The following is a 25,439-nucleotide window of genomic DNA, read 5'->3' on the forward strand; positions in this document are numbered from 1 at the left end:
GATCCAGAGTAAAGATGGATCTATGCTGGTTTAATTCCCCCATTTAAATAGGCTACATTCCAGGTGAATACCATGGGTCAATACCATGTGCCATTTTGGTGAATACCATGTGCCATTTTTATTTTTATTAATACTAATATTAGGGTTAATAATGTTTTTTTGCATGGTATTAATAACAATCTAGTCCATGGTATTTGTCCCATAGTATTTTGCCCATAGGTTTCACCTAAATATAACGCATTTTTTGAGTGTTTGTAAATATAAGATGACTTATGGAGTAAATATAAAAACATGTTTTATTTGTTTACCATACCTCTCGTTTATTTATATTTTTATTAATTTACCATACCTCTTTTACAAACATGGTATTTGGCCCATAGGATTCACTTAAATAAAACCTCTTTCTTGAGCCTTCATAAATAGAACGAGGGTTATGGACTAAATATAAAAATAGGTTTTATTTATTTACCATGCGTCTAGTTTATTTATATTTTTATTTATTTACCATACCTCTCATTTATTTATATTTTTATTAATTTACCATACCTCTTTTATAAATATGGTATTTGGACCTTTGGCCCATATGATTCACTTAAATAAAACCTATTCTTGAAAATGGGCGAATGGAAGGTTGTAACTCCTAATTTCAAGGGCTAAATTTACCTTTTTTACCCTCTCCCTTAAAATAAAGTGGGCTATTTGAGGTGATTTGTGAAAATGTACTATGATACAAAATATTGGCCCACTAAAAATTTAAAACCCCTTAATTTCGCCAAAGGGCGAACATTCGCCCCTAAAATTTTCTATGGCTGCCTAACAACAGGAAAACAGTTTAGGCTTCCCTAGCCTCCCGCTTGTCTCCTGATCCTCTTCAATCCATATTGTCAATCCATTACTCCCTATCTTTGTCAACCTGACAGAGACAGTGCTCTAACAGTTTGCCTGGGGGTAACAACTCCCAAACGTGTCGAGTGTCCCTTTCCTTATTAATCACTCCTTCATTCGCCAAACGATCAGCTAACATGTTAGCTTTTCTTTTCACATGGACAAAGCTTACAATTGTTAAGGTTTGCAGGTGGGTGTAGATTCAGTGAAATACCTGCAATAGCCTCCAGTGTTTCGACACTTTATCCGGTGATGTACCATTGCATATTTTCTTGGCCGCTCTAATAATCAATTCCGAATCTGCTTCAATGATGACATTATGTGAATTTGAATCCACCAAGATTTCCAAGCATTGCTCTAAGGCCATGAGTTCTGCCATGTTATTAGTGGCCTTCCCCAAGTGGCCATGAAAGATCTTCTTTATTTGACCTTGTTCATCTCTCATAACACCCCCAAAACGAGCTAACCCTGGGTTGCCCTTAGATGCTCCGTCTATATTGACCTTTAGGAAACCATGTGGAGGAGGCTTCCAAATATTTATATCTGCATTTATTTGGCTCACACCCTTGATTATGCCTTGTAGGCTTATAGACTAGAGACCCAAATGTAGTAGAATACTCGCATCTTGGGGTAGAGGAGGGTCCTTAGGAAGTGTCCTCAAGAAGCTTCTGACTGTGTCTTTGAGCTGCCTTAAAATTTGGTCAATTATGTGTTGGGGCTTGCTTGCTTTATTCTTGAAGATCCGACTATTGCGCTCTTTCCAAACATTCCAGATGACAAAGCCTGGAACCAGAGTCCAAGATTTATTAATGATTTCATTCCCTGAGAAGTTTTTCCTCCAATTCTTCAAAGTGTTGGAGATGCTGAGTCTGTCCCTATCAGTGTGCCTAAATATTGAGGCCACCCATTCCCAAATGATGGAGGTGAAAGGGCAGAGGTTGAGAAGGTGATCCATCGTCTCCTCTTATAAGCCACAAAGGTGACATTTGGATGGTCCAGATAAGCCTTTTTTCAGGAGATTCTCCCAAGTTAAGATTTTCCTTTGATGAACTAGCCAAATAAATAACTTTATTTTCATCCAGTGGGGGCTCTGCTAAAGATTCTTCCAAACTTGATCAAGGTTTAGATAGTTAAATCCTGTTACTACCTGTTTAGCTTCTTTGAGTTTAAAGTTTCCTTCAGTGTTCTTTACCCATCTTAGTTGGTCAGGAAAGGAGGATACCAAAATCCTCCTATGCTCTAGATCCTGGGTAAGAGAGTCTGCCTGGAACTTCAAAGGACTCTCTTCACTGTGGCCTAGATCCTTCCAAGTTCTCCATTTTCCATTGTTCCTTTCCTGCTCCCAGAAGTCTTTTACCATAAGTAGACCTTTGTTGTTTGTGTCATTCTTGAGAGCTTCTAATTCATCCTTACACAAGTTGGGTTCATGTTGCCAGTTGCCCTCCCAAAATCTTGCTAGGTTCCTAGCTCAAATTTCCCAGAAACTATGTTTCTGAACAATACTTTTATTTTCCCAGGTAAGGTTCCAAATGTGGGAGCCCTTAATATGCCCTAACATTCTAATGTGATCCTTCTCCTGCCAATTCTTGGCATATTTTTGTTTCCAAAGCTTAGCCCAGGGAGTTGTTGATTCCTTGATCCACCTCCACCAAAGTTTAGCTCTTGAAACTCTGCTGATGGTTTCAGGATCATGAAGCCCCAAGCCACCATGGCTCTTGGGTTTGCAGATCTTGTCCCAGGCTACTAAAGCCCATTTCTTTTTCTCTTCACCTCCGCCCCATATAAAGTCGCTTTGTATGCTCCTGATCTCTTGCTTAATTCCTTTAGGAGCAGGAAGGCGCCCTGCCAAATTTAAAGACCTGCATGTCCATTTTCTGATCTTGTCTTGAAGTTTATTTATAATTGGCTCCCACACTTCCTTGCTGAGAGGTTTATATGTGAGAGGTATGCCCAGATACTTGGAAGGTAGTTGGTCCCTTTGAAACCCAAGAATTCTGGTGATATTTCTTTGAATAGCAATGTCAGTGTTAAAGAAAAAAACTTTTGATTTGTTGAGGCTTACCTTTGTGCCAGCAACCATAGCAAAGTCATTCAAAATGTGTTTGATTGTTCTGGCTTCCCTGGCTTTGGGTATGCCTTGCAACATTGTGTCATCCATAAATTGTTGATGAGTGTTTTCCACTCCATCCAAGGTGAGTTTGACGCCCTGGATTCTTCCTTCAGCATTTGCCATTTTAATCGCTCTGCCTAGCCCTTCCATCATGAGAACAAAGAGGAAGGGTGAGAGCGGATCCCCTTGTTTGAGACCTCTGGAGGGTGTGAAGAGTCTTGAAGGAGCGCCATTAAGCAGGATGGAGAAACTAGTCGTGGTAACTAGTGCCATAACCCATCTTATCCAGTTTTGGTCGAAGCCATAGGCTCTTAGAATTGCCCTTATATAAGACCAACTTAGCTTGTCATAAGCTTTCGCTAGGTCCAGTTGAATGATCATACCAGCTTGTTTGTTGCTTTTGAGAGAGTGTACCACCTCATGAGCTTGGATGATATTATTGAGAATTTTTCTTCCTTCCACATAGCCCATTTGCTCCTCTGAGATGAGAGCTAGTAAAAGGGGCTTGAGTCTATTAGCGATCACCTTGGAAATGATTTTATACACCACATTACATAAAGCTATAGGTTTGAAGCCATCTAGAGTCATGGCTTTTTCCTGTTTTGGGATCAAAGCTATGAAGGAAGCATTAAAAGCCTTAAGAACCTTTTTGGATCTTCTTGAGTCTTCCACCACCTCAAGGATATCCTGTTTGATTATTTTCCAACATGCTTTGAAGAAGTCTACATTGAACCCATTCAGGCCTGGAGCTTTTCCATTTTGCATTTCATTGATCACTTCACTGACCTCCTCTTCTGACACTGGCTTGTTAAGATTGTAGTTGTCTTCTCTGGTAACCAACTGAGGGATATACTTAGTGAAATGGTTGATGAACCTAGATCTATCCTCTAGAGGCTCCTCTGCAATACCAAGGAAATGTTGTACAAGGAGAGATTCCATGTCTTTGTGAGAGATGATTTCTCTCCCTTGAGAGTCTTTGAGTTTTGTGATTCTGTTGTGTGCCCTGTGATCCATGGTGGATTTATGAAAGAACTTCGTGTTTCTTTCTCCCTCTCTAATCTTCTGTATCCTTGACTTCTATCTCCAAAAAATCTCCTCTTGCAAGCACCGATATTCCCATTCTTCCTGCAAAGAATCAACTAGCTTTTTCCGCTCCTCGGTAAAGCCCTCTGTGATGTTGATCTAATTGATCCCCTGGAGTTTCTACTCAGCTTCTCTCTTGGCTTTGAAGATATTGCCAAATTCCTTTTTGTTCCAACCTTTAAGCTTGGATTTGATATGTTTAAGTTTCTGTTGGAGCAGGAACATTCTAGTGCCTTGAATGTTTAGATCCTCTTTCCACCATTTGTCAATACTACTGGTGAATTCAGGGTGAGAGAGCCAAGCATTCTCAAACCTGAAAGGTTTGTTTCTTAGTGTACCCATAAAAGTGGCTTCCAGCTATACAGGCCAATGATTCGAACCTCCGAAGGGAAGAATAGCCACTGTCATGGTAGGGCCTGAGAGAAAGAGGTCCTCTGAGATAATAAATCTATCTAGTTTAGAGGCGACTTCTGAAGTCCCTCCCCTCTTGTTGTTACAGGTGAAGGTCCCATTTATTGTTTTAGTGTCCACTAACCCCATGTTCATTATGAAGTTTTGGAAGGCCATGGAGTCTCTGCCTAGTTGTCTGATACCGCCTTTTTTCTCTGTAAGAGATCTTATCGTATTGAAATCTCCTGCAACGATCCAAGGCATATTAGGGTGTCTTTCTCTTAGTTCCTCAAGGGAGGTGAGAAGCTTGAGTTTGTCTTCTTGCTTTTGAGGTCCATAGACATTTTTGATCATGTATATCTCCTTATCACCTAAAGATTGACATACCAAAGAAAGATAGTTCCTAGATGCTTCAACATCAAGGATTCCAAATTTCCGTGGATCCCATAGCGTGAGAATCCCCCCCGTTGAGTTTTTTTCTTTAACCTCTAGATACTCATACTTGATTAGCCATTTATTATGAATTTCTCTATTCTTATCCATCAAACATTTTGTCTCCTAAATAAAAACCATATATGGTTTTTCTTCTTTTATTATATTACTGAGATTTCTTTGTTTCCTTCTATTTCCTATGCCTCTAATATTCCAGGTTGTGAGCTTCATTAAGAAAGGTTTGTAAAGGAGTAACTAGTGAGCTCTTTCATCTTACCTGAGTTAATAAATAGTTTCCCACATTTGTTCAGCAACCCCTTCTGTCTTTTTCTTCCTCTTTTCCTACCTGGATTCTTTGGAGATTGTGCCTGTGTCTCCTCCATCATTTTGACCCCTCTATGTTCCTGGCTTTCATGATTTCTTTTGACTCTAGTTCCCTTCGATTGTGATCTTCATAGGAAGAGTTGTTGAACCCTTTCATATTCCTCTTTTGGTAGGGAGTCCATTCCTTTGGTCGTCCCTTGTTCCAGAAATTTCTCTAGATCAAGATTTTCCCTATCTAGAATCTCCTGCAATTCATGGTCATTCGTTCCCGCCTCACTTGGAGTCATCTCATGGTGCCTGTTTATCTCCATAATGGTTTCTATGATATCTTCCATGCTGTCATCCCTTTCCTTCTCAGTGATAATATTCTCCATTTCCTGGTTTGTTTCTTTGTTTCCTTCTTCTTCTTCTTCTAGTATCTTAAATCTATTCTGGCTCGGTTATCTTTCCTCATTTATCTTCTTTTGTGACCTCTTTCTGCCTTTCCCTTTGCCCCTAACCTTGGTAAAACCCTCAGGATTTTTATCCACAGTGGTTTTCACATTTCTCTCCATGTTGTTTGTTGGGAAATCTCTATATAGATGCCCATGCTCATGGCATTTGCGACACCTAAATGGTATGTGCTCATAGTCCACCGCCTATACCCATTATTCATCATATACTTCTAAAATTATCGCGGCCGGAAGTGCTCCAAATAAGTCTATTTCCACACATATCCGGGCGAAGAAGGTGTATTTTCCTTTCAAAGTTGCCTCTGATATCTTTAGAAAATGCCCCAGTTTGTTGCCTATTGTTTTCAAAGATTCTGGTAGCCAATAATCTAGAGGAAGGGAGTATAGTCTGATCCATATTGATACTGATGTAAATGTCTCACGTTCCAGAACAAAGTTCATCATCCATGGCCGCATGTAGAGGCCTGCAGCAACATAGAAATATGGTCCTCCTTCGAACACTCTGTCTTTATCCTCTAGGCTTGTGAATACTACTGTGAAGAAGCCCTGTGATCCCAGATGAAGGTGTATTTCCCCTTTGGCTTCCAGTGGCTCCTTATCCATACATGCAGCGCCCTCTCCGTCGGCCATATCCCCATGAATTTGCATATGACTGCATGTTCTGTCATATGATCCCTGTGCGCTTGTAGCGCTTGGTCGCTCAATATGACCCGAGGAATGATGTTCGACTTAGGTTTGTAGACCCCAGTTATCCTTATAGAAGTAGGTTTTTGACAACTACCCCCTTTCTCATTTTCCTTACTAGCTTCTTACTGATCCCCTTCCTGTTCATGAGGTCTGTTTCCTCCTAATATGTCTGTGTTACTTGCCACTGTTGCCTTCTCCAGAGGTTTCTTGAAATGTTGCTTTCCCATATCCTTGCTTCTATCCGTAACTACTTGACTGTAGGAGGGAGCATCACTCTCCCCTGCTCATCCCGCCATGGTGCCCAACGTCAAAACCCTTACCCTAGATCAAGTTGCAGAGCCTCTCAATAGTTCATTGTCTATTCCCCTCCCCAATTGGTTCTTGGTCAGTAGTACTAGGGTTTTCAAATCATAATGGGTTGATTAATTAAAATATTATATATATTTTTTATTTTTTTGAAAAAATAAATAAAACATTTCTTAAAATTTTACATTAAGAAATAGATAAATATTGAATTTTTTTGGGCCTGGAGTATGCCCTAAAACTGTTTTTGCTTGGCTAAGAGCTCGTCTTCCTTGTATGTAAGGAAACATGTTAACAACCCAAGACCTAGAGGCATCTGGCAGGAGTGAAAGTCTACCCCTTTACGAACCACCAACGGGTTATTCTAGGTGGTGTGGTTTTCCTTGAATAACGGTGATGAGTCACCCTGCATTCGTGGTTAGCAGCTAGAGATGGTTTTCCTCATCACTGGTTTGAAAAAAAATATTGAATTATTATTTTTATTTTTACTATTATTTTTAAAAAATAACTTTTAATATTTATATATTTATATATCTTTTTATCTTTTTCCTATTTCAATCTAATATTTTTATATATATTTAACTTTTTCCTATTTTCAATTTAATTTTTATGAATTAACCATTATTTATTTTCATTTTCATTTTTATTAATCAATCACCTTTTATTAGTCTGGCAGAAAGCAAGATATAACAATTAATTAAGCAAAGGAACTTAATTTTCTCCACCCCAACCAACTCGAAGTCAAATCTAGGCAATGCTAGTGAATCAAAGCTAGTCACTACCATTTGAGTTCAACAAAGTCCTATCTATAGTCAATTTGGTTGAGAGATTTTCTTACAAAAGTGGTATTCTACACTCCATCAAATAAATTCCATTGGGATTGAATTAGCCCGATGGGCATAAAAGACTTATTGATAATGGACTAGTTAGGTTATTTGGATGAATGCCTTAATAATTGATTTTTTGTTATCTTTACCTATTTTCTAATGTTATATATATATATATATATATATATATATATATATATATATATATATAGCGAGAGAGAGAGAGAGAGAGAGATTCAAATTTTAATTTTCATCATTTTATTGGTGAAAAAAATTGAAGTTTTATTGCCAAAGTAAATTGAAAAAATCCTCGATGAGGATGGATGAATAGCGAGTGATTAAGTTCGGGGGTTGGGGGGTCACCCCAACCCCACTTACTTCCAAGTTAATTTAAGAGGGGAGTGGCATGTATCCCCCCCTCCCATGAACGAAGCACGCAAGAGAATATGCTTGGGCAGATGGCTCCATCTGTTCTAAACTCTTCCTTCACAGAGTCTCTGATGCGAGGTGGGATCAACATGAAAACCCTGTGACCTCATAATTTTGGCATGATGTTTGATGAGCCTCAGTATTGCAACAAGAATGATGTAACTCCCAAAGCTACCAACTTTAATTATCAATCCAAGGTTCGTACAAACTTAAGAGGTATTGGCACTATATGTGCAACGTACAATGTGCCCTTCTTTTGCTTTCGCGATGTAATGGAGTGAATGTAATGAAATCAAATCCTAAACAAATTTCATAAATGGAAATGTTACTCTGAAGAGAAATTAATCCTAGGCAAGAAAAACAATTTATAATTGAAATTCTAAGAGCATGAATTCAAATAAATAGGAGACCAAGCTTTAGAAGCTAAAAATGACACCAATCTTCATTATTTGAATCAATCTAAGTACATCCCTACTAGAAATAAAAGTGGAGTTGCAAAAATATAAATTTTCTCCACAAGAAGGCTAAGAAAAACCAACCCCTAGAGGCAAATTCGAATTGTTACTTATACAAAATGATTAGGAAGAATTCTCCATGAAAGGAGGAAGCTTTCCCCTCCAAAATCCCTTAAATAGTGGATTTGGTTCCCAACACTAGGAATCTGCATTAAATGACAGGGAACACATTCCTAGATTTTATCAATCATTGGAGCTCCAGAATTTGTGCAATAATTTCAGAATATCTTGTTGATTTATTATCCAATATTGATCCTCTTGTAGTAGGGAGCAAGTCCCTAAATTATCTCCTCCTCCAAATCTTCATAATCTGCCTAATATTCTCACAATATTCTACAAAAATAAATAATATTAGGCACAAATATGCAATTATCTCTAAACCTTCCTAATGAACATATTAAAGTTAAAAAACATTATTAAGTGTAGAAGGAGAGGTTTAATATAGACTTCGTGTGTCTAAGAAAGGTTACATTGGATTTATTTTTTGTCTAATTTGGAGGCCCATCAATGTTGTTGGGTAGCTAAAGTTTTGAGAGGTGGCAATGGAAAGTCCAAACTAGAAATGGCATGTTGGCTTTTGCATTAAGTTTTCACTTTTCAATGAATGTAAATTTATGTTTTTTTGGGCACATGGAATTAGTGACTGTCTCATAGGTGATAAGGGGGAGGTAGAGACTAATGGTTTGAGGATTGTGCATCAAAATTGGGTGGTCCCTATGACTAGCTAATGGAACCCTTCGACACAGACCTCCGACTTTAATTTTAGGCGACGATTGGATTTTGTCTCTCTTCAAGGACATGGTAAGGTAATTCTATCAACCTTGCTCCAAGTATTTTGCTTTATTGCACATGGTAGTTATTGTTTTGTTGTGAGTCTAATTCTTAAGTACATTGAGGAGACTCAGGATAATTTGTTTCACCAAAGCTTGGGTGTTATGTCTATCTAGGACTAGGAATCTCCTCTTGGGTTGCAGGCTAATTAGCACTACAATTCATATATTGAGCAATTTTGGTATAGGATTTGGTGTTTATGTCCATTGTTATTTTTGTGCAGTTTGATTGTTGGTGTAGTTAGGGGAAAAGTGGATTTTTGGCCTGGGAAAGGTGTGGTGGGAATATAATTCATTAGGCTACTGCATTCCATGTTTGTTCTTAAGAGGCTAGTCTATGGTTGGTGTATGTGGAATTAGTATTGCTGCATCTTCTAGTGTCATGGTGCATTATTGTTGGCTGAAGTAAAAATTCCACGTCAACAAGGGAGAAATCAACGTGGGGTTGAGGGACATGGCAAACAAAGCTGGTCACAAGATGAGATGCAGGCCCAGGAGGCGGCAGCTACATACCATTTAGTGCCCTCACCAAGTATGCAGACATAGATTCGATAGTTAAAGAGACGTGTCAATCAAGAAAGACAAGTATTTTTTTATTTAGAACTCTTGGATAAGGTTTCTCACTAGCTTCTTGATCCTGGTCGTACCAGGGGAAGGAGAAACCAATATATGCATGTTATTATTGTTCATTTCCAGTTGAAGGCTCTACTAGGGCAAGTAATAAAAGAGAAGCATGAGGACAAGAATGATACTATTTCATTCTTGAATGAAAGCCAACAGAAGCATGTCTAGTGCACACATAGAAACATGTTCAATATAAGTTCAAGATCTTAGTGCCTCCTGGTACAAGTGCAAAAGAATTGGCCCCTATGACTTATTTCAACTGTTGAGATGGTTATTTATTTTAACTTGCTTTTTTATTGTTATCAGTGGTTTCCTGGTTGTAAACTCTCTTATGTAGTCTTGTTAGTTCTAGTTTTCTATAGAAACACAATTTATCATATACTAGCCAACAAATCTATTTAGAGTGAAGCTAGTATAATTTTGTAAAAGGGCTTTGAACGATGTAATATGTTTCTTGATGGAATACAATTAACTTAAAAAAATAACTATAAAAGTAAAAATTAAAAGACAATAATTTAAATAGAAAAAACAAGAACAAAACTTGTCAAATTCCTAGTATTGTAAATTATATATATATAAACACACCATGGTTTTGTACATGATTTTTTGTGCATGGTATTGGGCATGATGGTTTTTCCCATGGTATTTTGTAAATATGATCAAGGGAACTACGATTATGTTCCAATGCAAGGTTAATGGATTCAGGGTTTACGAATTCTTTGGCATGTATATATTGTATTGTAATATTGAAATGAATATAATGAAAAATCAATCTAGTTTTCCTAGTTTTGGGTTCCAAGAGAAAAATATTTGTGTATTATTTTCTTTTCTTTCCATTATATTATTTTCTTCTCTTTTAAGAATTTGTGGGCGGGTAATTTCTGTATATGGTTAAAACCTTCAAAACATATTAATAGGAATTGATTGAATGTTGCTAGAGATTAAACTGGTGGGATTTCGGGCCTAAGAGTTTGTGTTTGATGAACATATTTCCCATGGATGAAGAATTTCATCAGATGATATCACCTCCACCGAATGTGCTAGAGGTCATCTTGAGTCCTCTTCCCATTACTATTCCATTGAATTCTGCCCCTTGTACTAGTGGTAAACACCCTCCTGTTGACTTACCTTTGTGATATGTTCCATCATAGTCTAATGAAGCTGAGCCCAATTCGAATCCTTTGTGACATTCTACACATAAAAAGACTGAAACATTGTGGGGTGGTGACCTTTTGAGTGGGTGAATATATTGGTTTATAGGAGGTTCCCATGATAATTAAATGTTCTATCATGGGTAGATTCGTGGGGAAATTAATCAGATTGGAGTTTGTCATGAATTAGGTTAAGGATCACTGGGAGCTCGTGATTAGATTGGCATCATTAATCATATCCTAATTTGAGGGTGGTTTTGTGATATATTTTTATCTGAGAATGAGTTGTTGAAGATCACGAGCCACAAAGATGGAATATAAATTTTGACCCCATTAGAGAGCCACAAGCTCCTTATAATCTTTGGGTCATTATTCCTAGTTTACCTTTATGTTATGGACGAAAGAGGAGCTAAAAGTCATTAAAAATAGACTAGTTTAGTTTATCTACATGGAGGATGGGTATTTGTCCAAATTTGATAAGTGTTGTGCTTGGATTCAGACATAGGGGGATGTTCATGAAGGATTGGTCAGAGAAGTTGAGTTGTGTGTTAAGGGTTACAAATGGATTTAGATAATCGATTACAGAGGATTCCCTTCAAATGTTATTCCTGCAAACGTGTCAGCCACCTTGCCGATGAATGTGAGTGGAATGTCCATCGAATAAAGCTTGTGAAGAAGATCTAGGTTTATGCAGATTGCACAATGGAATCTCCTCAAAATCCTCGTGCTACATCCTATAATCCTTATCCACACGCTGAAGTATACTATGAAGAACAAAATTGCATAGGTATGATTTTAGGCTCCACCCTTGTTCATAAGTTTCTTCCTTTCGCTTATAGAAGTGTTTTGATGGTTCTCGCTTCCCCTTTGGCTCCTTGTGTTTCCTCGTGTCTGGCTCCCAATTCATATAATATTGTTCAAGAGAATGTTTCATCGCTATTGGCCCCTAGTCTCTCCCCCCCCATCATCCCTTATTCATAATCTTTGTCTTCCACATTGACGTCCCCTTCTTCCCTATGGGATGATCATACATCTATTTCCCAGAGGACATCAAATATTCCATGCATGCGTAATTATAACCTTCGGTCTCATCTTAAGACATCCTTGGAAGTTGTCACTCATGGAGGTTTGAATGAAGACCCTCCCATCACCGTCCAAGTAGGCAGGAAATATTTTTTTATCCAAATACTAGAATAAATCCAAAGAAGACATCAAACTAGGTAATATGATTATTAGGACCCTTGGAGCAAAGAAAGTCCTTGTAGGGACTTCTCCATGATAGTTTTCTCCATGAAAGTCATGTGTTTTTGGGGTGCCCCTAAAAAACTTGCCCTAAAACATCTCCCAAAACAAATTAATCTAGATATAATACTCTTTTGAGAGACTATGACCTTAGGCTCCAAAGCTCACAGGATTGTGGAACCCTAGTTGAAGGGTTGGTCCATTTGTACTCTGAATGTGGATGATTTTTATGACACGTTATTATCGACATGGCACCCCTGTCTTAGAGCTCTATCTTCCTTGACATCTAATAATGTTATCCCTATGGATTTAGAACTTAAAAAATTTAGTGTGACCTCGGAATTATCAATATTTATGGGCCTTACATTGATTGGAAACCTTTTTGGGATGGTCTTTTATCCTTAGGTCTATTTTTATCCTCGTCCATCACCCTAGGTGGCAACCTCATTTTCACCACTTCTATCAGAGAAGTTTGGGGTCCTTGATATGGTTCTTGCTTAATTGACCTCGACGTGGAGAAATATGAGGACATATTCAAAAAGGCTTGATCATTTTTCATCTATGAGTTATTTTTTTCAAATAACATGATTTATAAGTCTTAGGTTGAATCGGGTGTTATCTTAGATCATTATCCTATTGTACTTAAGCTTGAACTAGAAGATGAAAATCCCTTGGCCCCTTTTAAGTTCAATGTTTCCTAACTCAAGAACCCTGATTTAAGGAATTTGGATGAAAACTCTAGGACACATCTTACAAACGATGATTCCTTTCCTTATATGCTACAAATCTCCAATAACTTGAAGTACTTTAAATATAAAATGAAGCAATGGAGCAAAAAAATTAATATTAATTAAAAGGATTTGCTTGTCAAGGTTGAATAAAAAATTGTTCACTGCCTCAACTTAAATGTTTCATGATTTCTCTCTGAGGAAACTCTTGACTCATTGCATGCTCTAGATGCTACCAAAAGGGACATTTTGACTCATGAAGAATTGTGGAACCAAAAAAGTTGAGTGACTTGGTTGGAGGCTGGTAACAATAATACTAATTTTTGTCATAATGTTTCCAATGCTCAGAAAGCATTCAATTTTGGACATGGAACTGTCATTGACGACAACTAGTATCATTAATGTCAAAGGGTAAGTAAAAGGAAGCAATAGTATCATTGTTGTCAAAGAGTAAGTCAAAGGAAGCAATAATATCATTGATGTCAAAGAGTAAGTCAAAGGAAGTAGTATGATAGTCTGACGTCTTGACGAGATCACAATAGTAGAAGACAATATGGCTCGAAGTTTATTAAAGTCGTGATGCTCAAATGAGCCTGTGGATGGCATGGTTGGATAGTCTTTTTCGAGACATTTCCAACAATATATCACTTTTTATCAAACCATTTTTGGATGAGAATATATGTTAGTTTGAAGTTGGCAGTTGTAACTAATAAAAACACAAATTTGTTAAATGTTGTGTATCTTTGCATCAGATCCATCACCTTCAGGGGAATCCATAGTGGATGGCATGTTTTTGAACTTGCACATGGTTTAACTAGTTTAATGATCGAGCATCTCTGGGTAGATCTGGTTGTTGAGAATCAAATAAGTGGTGGACGGATTTTTAAGGTGTGTGAAGGTTAATGAAGGTCACATACTCCACCTTAGTCCAATATAGTAGTGACATGTGGTAGGTGTCGGCCAAGCCGCTTTGTTTGGATGCCACATGGAAGTCCCCAACATAGGTGATTATGACGTGGAGGTTAAGGTGGCAAATCCAGATTGAATAGATGGCTTACAGTGACATGTGGCGACTTTAGACTAGCTCAAAGATGATGATGTGGTAGGAGAAGATGATATGGAAGGATATGATGATGTGGCAGGTGATGATGATATGGCATGTGATGAGGACATGGCATATTGACATGATGCTACATGGCATGCTGAAATGGAAAATTCAGTTGACCAATGGGGTGTGCATTTTGGTGATAGGTGGCACCACTCAGAGAGTACCATGTGGTAGGTGTGATGTCATGATGATGTCAACATAAGGGTGACGAGTGACCCTTAGGTTCAGGTCATATGGCATGGTCACATGGAAAAGAAGGTAAGCCCCAAGGACCTTGGGGACTTGGCATAAGAATTAGGCTAATTCATATTAGAGGTCACATGGTCGGCCCAAGTGCATATAACGTTGGCCCCCAAAGATCAAACGATGGGTCATATGGTCAACTCATGTATATAAGTGTTTGTGACCATCTAGTAAATAACACATACTTGACATTCAAATTGTATGCAATATATGTGACTCTATGGTTAAGAGAAAAGGGTTTTGGGTGATTTTTTTAGGTGATTCTGGGTTCAAACCCATGGAGCTCCTATTAAATTGTAGCAAGAAAAGGCTTCATTTGACTTGTGCCTTAGTCAAATGGAGAAATTCCAATTTCCACTCCACTAGGATGACTTGAGTTTTAGTTATCAGGAGTGACATGGCCAAGTCGCTTAATTAAGTCAGTCAATTCAAGTTTGTGGGCAAGAAATAGAGTTGTGCATGGGTTAATTGCTAAGATCTAGCAATCTAGTGGAGTTATATTTAGTAAAACTTTGTTATATGAGCTCTAGTCTATAATAGAGTCACTATTAGTTCAATTGAGTAGTTGTAACTATTGTTAACTCACCGATCTCTTAGTTAACCAGTAAATTTACTAAAAATAGCCCTAGTCATGCATGCAATTCGAATTTCCTAGTTGAGTGGAAGGAAAATGAATAATTATATTTAGTGTTGTATATTATTGAGTGTACAAAGTTTGCATATAGTAGATAAGCTAATTTCCTTAGAATTCCGCAAGGAAATAGGAGCGAGTGTAGGCAACATGAGCATATACAGAGCTAGTGTAGGAAGAAAGAGTGCAGGCAGAGTGAGTGCAGGTAGCACAAGTGCAGGAAGCACAAGTGCAGGAAGAGCAAGTGCAGGTAGCACAAGTGCAGGAACAGTGAGTGTAGGCAGCAAAAGTGCAGGAACAGCAAGTGCAGGCATAGCGAGTGTAGGCTTAATATTTTACAAAGTAGAGTCATGAGGAGATAATTATTCCAATGCCGATTGAGCTTCAGGGATTGAAGCAGTCATTGTAATAGATCATTTTTCTCATTTGATATAATACAAACAGAGGAGGGGTTTTTCCTAGTTGGGTTCCCCAGTAAAAACCTTGTGATTGAATGATTGCATGTGTTTCTATTGTTAGTTTTCCCTTCTGCAGATCGAGTAGAAGAAATTTTTGTCTTTTGATTTCAGTGTGATTTCTCTAGCAGTTGAAAAATTCGATTTGTTTCTACAACTTCAGTTTGTGGTTACACTTTGTTTTCGTTGTCAACAATTCAGGGTTCAAGCCTATACGGCTTTCCTTTTGTGTTTATTTGTACAATAAGACTTTCTACTCATTACTTATAAAAGGTGATTGTATAGCTGTCATGTCCCCATTTTTTGTGAGTGAAAAATTCACTAAGGAGTTTTACCAATTTTGGACGTATTAAATAAAAAGGAGAAAATATTATTTTGTGGGAGAAAAGTGAAAATTATTATTTTAATGGAGAATGAAAATAAAATAATATGTCATTAGAGAAAGGAGGTAAATTATATTTTTAATGGAGAATGGAAGAAAAGTAGTATTTTATTGGAGAATGAATGAAAATAATTATTTTATTCAAATGGCGGCAAAAAGTGGAAAATGATCCCCACCAATAAAATAATAAGGAAAAAGGAAGGATCTAGAAGATAGAGGGAGGTTCCATGAAGAATTATAAAAGAGGAGGAACTCAATTGCAAATCATTCTATCTTATCATTTCTATTTGACATCTAAAATTGAGTCCTCTTGAGTTGTTTAGCAAGGACAATCAATGTTGCTTGGCACAGGTAATTTCCAAGCGTAAATTCCAACTCTATCTTCAAAGAACTTTGAGTGTCTCCCTAGTGAGGCGTGGGGGAGTCTATTTAAAGATTTCCCTTGGAGTTTATTGTAGAAAATCCACACAAAAAATTGTTATTTCTGGGTTATTATTTGGAGCAACATATTTCTATTACAGATTCTAGATAGTTGTAGGAGATTTCCTACTGGTTATAGGAGGAGTTTGGCACCATTTTTCAGAGTTATTCCTGTATCTTTTGGTTGGGCTGAATTTTCTCTTATAGAGCCTACACATAGGTTGGAGAAAAAAAAAAAATTGGTGTTTGGTGCTGGTATTTGCCAAGAGTTTTTAATTGGGAGTGATAGCTATTTGCCGAAGGATATTCATGCACAATCTCTCAACCATTTGCTGAACAAATTTATCATTTCTCAGCAGTTCCTCTTTGGTTGGGCGCAAAATTGTGTAGCTAGAAATTCACTCTATTTTGGGCATTTCGGGTCAGTTGGAATTAGCCTAAATGATTTCTGGGTTTTGTTGGTTTGGGTGCGACGAGAATATAACTAATTTTATAGAATTTTCCAGACATTATTCAAGCCAAAATTGTGCATTCTTATTGTAGGGTGTATTGTTGGTTAGATTGGAAATTTGAATCACATTTTGGGTTTGATTTTGGCTTGGAGTTAAGCCAAACCATCTCTGGGTTTTTATGGGTTTGGTGTGAGGATCTCTAAGTTAAATTTTCATAATTTTCTTAGTAATTTCAAGTGCAAAAATTCCAATTCTTCTACAACAACAATATTTTATGGGTAATTTGCACCTTTTAGGGTTTTCAAAGTTAGTTGGAATTAGCCCAAGATTTTTCTGGGTCTGGTAGATTTTGGTGAGAGAAGCCTCTAGTTGATTTTGTAGAAAAATTTGGAATAGATTTGAGGGCATAAATCACAGTTCACCTCCAGCAGCAACAGTAGAATTTATGGGAAGTAATTCATAGGTGCAACTTATTTATTTCCAGTTCTATTTTGGAGGCCCAATTTATTATTGCAACAGATCTTCTGTGGCCATCACTGCAATTATTTCTATTGAGAGATTTGTATGTAATTGCTTAACTAAATAAATAAAGTTGCCCAATTCTCCATTTCTTGTGTTATTTACAATTGTGGCATTTTTGGGTTTATTTAGAAATGTTATTTTATTTTTGTTGCAATTTCATGGTTCTTGTGCTGTAATTGCTTGGAGAAATTCATGGTAGAAATTATTAAGTAATTTCTCGAGCAAATTAGGAAAAATTATAAACTGGGACATTATAGCGGTATCAAAGCATGACCTTGGCCAACTATGGGGAAGCTAGCAAGATCATGGAGGCATAGGCATGCACACACAATGATTGGTGAAATTTATGGACATTACAATGATGCAAAAGGGGAGGAGTACACAGGGAATCATGGAGGAGATCCTCAGAAACAATGAGGAGGTGATAGAGATGTTAGCCCAATTTCATATAAGTAAGGGAATAAATTCGAGCTATCCTCATGCTGATAACAAAGGTAGTAGAGGTGTGTATCCATGGGAATGAAGCCACTGACACCATGTGTGAAAAATTATCAGAATTAGGGCACCCGACCTCCTTAAGAGGATTGGATAAGACAAGATAAGTTAGATGACGGGACCAACAGGAGATCTTACTTCAAATCGTGGGACCTAGGGCACAAGTATACTGACAGCGAGCCTGAGGAGGAGGTTGAGCAGGAGGCTGAGGGCACACAAGATTGTGAGGAGCACATGGATACGCCTAGTGTGATACATGAGCCACCCTTATTGTAGTTTTCTTTGGTAGCCCTGATTGACACATTGGTAGACACAATTGAGCATACACCCTTTGATGAGGTGCTAGGGGACACAGAGTTACCCACCATTGATGAGGTTCTAGGAGACATATCCCTAGTTGATGAGGTGCTAAGAGACACAAAGGTACCTAGATTCGTGATTGAGTTTACAAATGTTAACCGCTCGTAGCAGTTTCATTATCTCCAGGTCGACTTTCTAGCATTGAAAAAGAAGGCCACGATAGTCCAAGAGACCAGTCTGCAACAGAACAAGGAGTTGGATGGAATGAAATCGCTTTGTGCCGAGACAACGACCAAGCTGAATCACATTGGGGAATGGTTGGATTCCCTAATGGTACAGTTAGAGGAGTACACATTTGAGTGTTAGAGCAGCCCCCTTCAGGCATACATAGGTGGGGTTGATAACACTATTAGGTTACCTCTACACATTGGAGAGAGTGATATGAATGGAAAAATTAGTTTTTTTGTGCTAAATTCTTCTTTAGAAAATGTAAAAGTGCTTAAGGATTCATGAGATTAATTGCAAGTTTTAACATGAGTTTTTGAGTGTTTTTATGTAAATTTGATGTACAAAGTAACATAAATAAATTACTAAACAACAACATATAATGGACATGAACATCACCAAAACAATATCACAACAACATTTGATGAAGTAGTTCACCCTACTTGGGCTATGTCTCCTTGGTCCATTTTCCAATGGCTTGGCCCTCTCTATTATGATAAAAAGTGTGAATACATCAGTTTACAATGCTCAAACAGCTCTTAAACCTATTCCAATGGCTCCAAAATGCCCAAAAATTCATGTCTAGCCTCTTTCTGCTCCTGATTTGGTAAAAAAATAAAGAAGTTATGGCTTCCCTAAGTATTTATGCTAATAGCATGCCAATTTCCCCAAAATTCGGCACTGTCCTACAAATTCGCCTCCATTTCCACTAACCGAGTGTCAATTTCGCCTAATTCCGGGCGGGCGAAATTGTTGGACAGATTAAATGTCCTATAAGGCCTTAATCCCGAAAATTTTGGACATCTGGGGGGCCACGTTGATGAGCACCAGTATTTCCGCAAGAATGTTGCAACTCTTGGGGCTACCAGCTTTACTTTATCAACCCGGGGTTCGTACAAACTTGGAGGTGACAGTGTTTTATACACAAGTAAAAGTGATAGTTCTGCCTTTTGTCGCTGTTCAATTGGCGAGAGACCACTAGGGTTTTCAAGCCAGACTTCTATGGATTCGGAAGAAGCTTGATTGTTGATGAAAGAAAGAGAAATCTACTCTAGGAGAAAGCTTGTCTACTGCAAGAAGGAAAATGACTGAAATCCTATGCTAAAAACACACCATTCTCTAACTAATTGCTGAGAAACTATGCTTTACAAGAATTCCAAACTAACATGTATGAAATGCTACTGTCCAAAGCATGGAAGTTCAAGACATCAAAAATCACTACTAAGCATGTAAAGGACTGAAATATATATGTTTTGTTCTTTTTATTCTTTTTATGGAAAATCAAGTGTAAACCCTAATCTCTTTTGGTGATGTGGCAGGTGGCTTAGTGATGTTGGTGGATGGTTGGGAAGTTTAGGAGATGGTTGGAAGCTTTGGAGACCCTTGGGTGACCTGGTGTGGCTTCCTAGAGGTTTTCCCTCAATTCGGCCTCAAAACGGGCCACTACAAGAAAACCTACAGGATGCACTAGAAACCTACAGGATTCCCTGTATTTCTACAGGATGCAGCCAAGAGCAAACAGATGGTTGTTGGAGGTGATGGAAGGCTTAGGGAAGGTGGTGGATGAGTGGAATGGAGTGAGCAAATGCGTAGGATCACTCAGAACTCAAAACCAAGGTTAGGAGATGGTTGGATTTTCTCAACATGCTTGGAGGAATTTTTATGTAAAATGATGAGATTGGTGAAGGTCTTGGTGAAAGAAAGAACTGACTATGGATGGAAGTTGGGAGGTGGTTGCCTGCTATGAGATCTATTTATAATTCTAAAGCACCTGCTCTGCATCAAACATTTATAATTGCCAAAAAGTCATGTAAACAAGAAGAATTCTAACAAATTTAATGAGCTAGTGGTCTACTTCATGCATGAGGGAAATTGATGAATAAAATGGAATCATGGATAGATCCACTGTAAGACTGAATATGGGAAAGATGATAATTAAATCCTACACTTGCAAAACTGATCAAATGCTGGTTCAGGTACAGTGAATTCTAATTCTTGTGAGAAAATGGAAATCTGTCTTTTTGGGGCTGCATAAAGGTCTTTTCCTCAAATCATGATCCCTGAGGGAAGAGGTGAGGCCAAGACACCTACTAAAATATTTGTGGTGCTCCTTTTATCCCTTCTAGCCTGCTACTGAAGTAAAGCACAAATGGAAGCAAACTAATAAACAACTAACCAAATCTACATTACTTGCAATGAAATACTTCTAAAGACAATTTAACCATGAATATATGAAACTAAGCCAAGCATACAGATACAAGAAGAGGAGCCTTTGCTGCTAGGGTTGGGCCCTAACCCAAGAGTTATAGCCCTATGATTTAACTTAGTGCTGGATCAAGAAAAAACTCATTTTCATCATCAAAACAGAAAGTTACATCAATGTCTTCCACAAGTCTGGAGCTCGAAAATAACTAATGTTTTTTACAACAAAAAATCGAATCCTAATGAGGCTCTAGGCCTCTCTACTTATACAAATGAAGTCCCCAACGACTTCCTTAAATCTAGGGAGGCTCAGCTCCCAAGCTCGAGATGAATTAACTCTTTGTCTATCACTTGTTCGGTTGCCTTTTGATCTTCATGACTTGACTGATTGCACCACGAGCTGGTGTGATTAATGGAGGAATATTCAAATGGGGGAGGAGTAAATGAGGAGGATTTACCTCCTACAATGTCTCTCCATTGTCCCATTCGAGTTTCAAACCTTAGTCTTGCCAAAATTCCTTAATTTTCTCTTCCAAACCTGCATTCAATGCATATTAGTCCATTAGGCATAATATCTCACTTCAACTCATCTCATTAAACAAAATATAATAAAAAAATGTAATAAATTGTGAGAATAGTTGATTTGACTAGCTAGGAGGTGAATTAAGGCCCATATAATTGTTGAGTCTTGAAAATGTCATTCATTTCCATTACACTTTCACTATTATGTCCATTATATCACCTCCATTTCACTACTATGTCACCACATTCATCCCACTTTCATTATCATTGGGCCACCTTTATGTTTTTCCAATTTTTATTATTTCTAAGCCTTTTAAGTGAATTTGTGGTTAAACATTAGAAAATAATGTGCATATGCTTATACCTAACAAATGGGTTGAGATTGTTGACATGTGTAGGTTGAAAGGAGGCTTCTAGAAGACCCTTATGTGGCACCCCAAGGCCAAATTCGAATTTGAGTGGAAAGAATCATGGGATCATGAGGATATGTATCACATCTCCTAATTGTATTGTAACTCTAAGAAGACATGTGTCTTATCAGTTCCTATTTTGATTAGGACTCTAGAGGTAGAGGGAGAGATTCATGGACTCTCATTAATGAGATGGCTTCTCATCTTTTTGTATAAATAGGAGATCTCTCTCCTTCATTTGTTAGTCTTTAGTCCCTAGTCTTAAGTTTGTAGTTCTTCCTTGATGCCTTTTGAAAGCTTTGGAGAGCTTTGTTGTACTTTGTAATTTTGAAGAATTTGAATAAAGCTTTGATGTTCTCAACATGGAAGGAGATGTGAAGTAGATGTCATGGAGCACATTAGAATGTAAGGTAGAGTAGATTTCATTTTGTAATTTTGCTTTGATTTCATTATATCATTTGATTGCTTTCAAGTTGGTAAATTAGATTTTTCATTCATGCAATTTTAATTCATGCAAGTGTGTTCAACCGGTTGATTGTAGATTAGTGATGCACATAGCCTTTTAATGACTAATGACATGATAGAATCATCTTGTCCTTCTGCTGAAGCAGCAAGGATACTGGGTCTCATAGTCACTAGCTCATTGTTTGGTTGTTGCATTCTATGTTGATTGTAGGTTAATTATGCACATAGATTTTTAATGACTAATGACATGATAGAATCATCTTGTCCTCCTGCTGATTTATTTTTTGAGTTCTAATTCCAGCATTGTTATTTCTTTCAGTTTTGTTTTGCTCATTTACTTTCATGCAATTTAGATATCATATTACTCAACTTGTTCATGATTGTTTCCCATAAGGTAGATTGAGCTGAAGGGTAAAGGATCAGAAGAGTTGAAGTAGTGTGATCAGTTTCCTTTATGCAATTTAGATATCATATTGCTTAACTTGTTCATGATTGCTTCCCATAAGGTAGATTGAGCTGAAGGGTAAAGGATCAGAAGAGTTGAAGTAGTGTGATTAGTTTCCTTTATGCAATTTAGATATCATATTGCTTAACTTGTTCATGATTGCTTCCCATAAGGTAGATTGAGCTGAAGGGTAAAGGATCAGAAGAGTTGAAGTAGTGTGATTAGTTTCCTTTATGCAATTTAGATATCATATTGCTTAACTTGTTCATGATTGCTTCCCATAAGATAGATTGAGCTGAAGGGTAAAGGATCAGAAGAGTTGAAGTAGTGTGATTAGTTTCCTTTATGCAATTTAGATATCATATTGCTTAACTTGTTCATGATTGCTTCCCATAAGGTAGATTGAGCTGAAGGGTAAATGATCAAAACAGTTGAAGTAGTGTGAATTAGTTGCTTTGCTTTTAGTCTTTGAGTTGCTTTAAGTTCAGTTTTTACTTTTTTTCAGTTTTCTTTTTATACAGCAGCAAGGATACTGGGTCTCATAGTCACTAGCTCATTGATTGGTTATTGCATTTTATTTTGATTGAAGTAGCTGCATATTTACACTTTTGTTTAAGTACTAATTCCATCAATAACATGTTTTAAGATCTTTTGAAGTGCTAAGTTTTGGAAGTTACCATTAGGGACATAGGCCTTGTCTTGAAATATCTATCCATACTTGTCCTTTAAAAATATTCTTAAGACCTTAGAATATGATTTCCATTTGCATTAGACACTTTTAGGAAACCAACAAGAACAAAACCCCAAAAACAACATAAACTATAAAACAACGAAGTAAGAGAAATGTTAACTAAGCACATATGGTGCACCACACTTCATCAGTTTACGATACCCGGATTGATAATTTATGTAGAGCAATTTAAGACGTTAAATTGACTAGACATTTTGGCGCCGTTGCCGGGGAAGTGTAATTAGGAGACCTTATTTCTTACATCTAAAAAAAAATTAACAATTTGAGTATGCTCTCCTCCTGCACTTTGTGTGATCTGGAGGATCAGAAAAAAAATTGTTATGTAAAAAAAAAAAAATAATAATAATAATAATAATTCTTGAGTATGCTCTCTTGCACTTTGTGTGATCTGGAGGATCAGAAAAAGAATTGTTATGTAAAAAAAGAAAAGAAAAAAAAGAGGAGACAAAATAAACTTCATCCTTTCAATTGATTCAATAAATAAATAAATAAATGAAACTTAACTGCTTTGATAGGTTCAAATTGTCCAAAATTATCCAGCTATGCTTTGTAGTGGTCTTCAAAACACTGTATCCTGTTTTAATAAGGTTTTGCAACTTAGCTGCGGAAACTGCCCTGATTCCGGAACTAGCTGAGAATTCCGCAGCTGTTTCAAGGTTTAGCAGGATTACAAGCGTCCAATGAAGAAATAGACCACATGGGCATCTCCAGAATCGTCCCAACATGGATCCTATCCTAGTCACCTAGCGCAGATCAATGAAAAACTAGCCTAAGACCTCAGTCAAAGTCCTTCTTTTAAAATGTTTTTCTTGAAGTATTTGCTGCCTGAAATAGAAAATCATTAATCCTTTTTATAAAATTTTACAATTTCAGAGAAGAAGAAAAGAGAAAAACAATCCTAGCTTCCCCTATGGGCTTAACAAGAAATATGCCTCCTTGTTCAAGCTTTGACCTGAAATAAACCTGCAACATAAAAAAATGCATTGTATATGTGAGAAAAAAAAGAGAGGGATCGAATGTTAAAACGATTAGGTAACAATGAGGAGGTGAATACAAATTTGAAGAATCCATGATAACTCCATCAAGGAGCCTCGACATTTCTTTTTAGAGGCTGAAATTTATTATTGTTAAGGTGGATTGAGCTCCTTGTTTGAGGACCGAATCGTGCATTTTTGGAGGTTGATTCCTGTAGGAGGCATTCATCATTTAGTGGCAGATTTCTGTGTTGATTTCACCTTTGGATAGCTACATTATCGATTAGAAACAAAGGGTTGAATTCTTGAAGGTAGCTTCTGGTGATCCATTAAATTATGAAAGGCAGAGTAGTCATTTTTCTCCAAGGGCGAGAGCATGTAAGCTGATTACATTTGCTGACAAAAGGACAAATTTGTTAGCTAAATTTTATCTTATTTCAGGGGTCAAATCCTCTTACTGTTGGAGCCAATTTCCTCTGCCATTATATCCATCAGATTACAGGTCTACTTCATGGGATGAGTTCAGCATTCACCATTATTATTTGGAGATTGATCTGAGTTAGAATGAATCAATAAGCTCAATTGCTGCCACTTAGATTTCCGCCACCTACAAAACCTGTGATATAAACGACTTGAGCTGTAAGTTCAACAAAATTCTTAAGTCGTTGTTTTAAAAATGCAAGGTATCATTATTAAAAACAACCACTACAGCAATTGTTTGGAAACGTTTCAGATAAAAAACCTGTGACTATCAGTCGCCCCAATTCTTCAACTCTGTCCCTCTGTCTAAAGATCACAAGCCTAACAGGGTTGATGAACGGGAGCGTATTGAGCAAGCCGGGGGCAATGTTATGTGGGCTGGAACATGGAGAGTAGGAGGTGTTCTTGTTGTATCTAGGGCATTTGGAAATCGGTTATTGAAACAATATGTTGTGGTTGAACCTGAGATTCAGGAAGCAATAATTGATGATGATTTTGATCTTCTTGTAATTATTGAACCTGTGTAATACACCTGCAGAACAATAAAACTCAGGAAAACATAATAGCTGAAAAAACATCTAACTTCAAACGTTATATTTTCCCAAACAGAGACGAATTTCAAGAAAATAAAACATGGGTTTTTTGCCAGGTGGGTTAATTAGATAACCCAGAAACCGTTTGAAGAAATTTGTGGCGGTCTGGGAGAAATCCTCGGTTCTTTAGAGCCTCTTTTTTGCCGCCGCGTGAAGAAAAACGGAATTTGAGTTAATTAACTAGTGTGATTGAATTCGGCGTGCCTGAAGAAGGGGAATTCCAATTTGGTTATGTGCTGGCACCTACTCTGCCTCTACCACATCTTCCACCCTTTGCCACCACGTCTTCTGCCCATATGCCACTCGTTGTAATTTATTAAAACCCGTTAAATAGCAGTTCCAATCCAAGATG

Source organism: Pinus tabuliformis, chromosome 8 (genome assembly GCF_031772625.1).
Source record: "Pinus tabuliformis cultivar Carrire ecotype Pingquan chromosome 8, CPIR1, whole genome shotgun sequence".
Classification (NCBI taxonomy): domain Eukaryota; kingdom Viridiplantae; phylum Streptophyta; class Pinopsida; order Pinales; family Pinaceae; genus Pinus; species Pinus tabuliformis.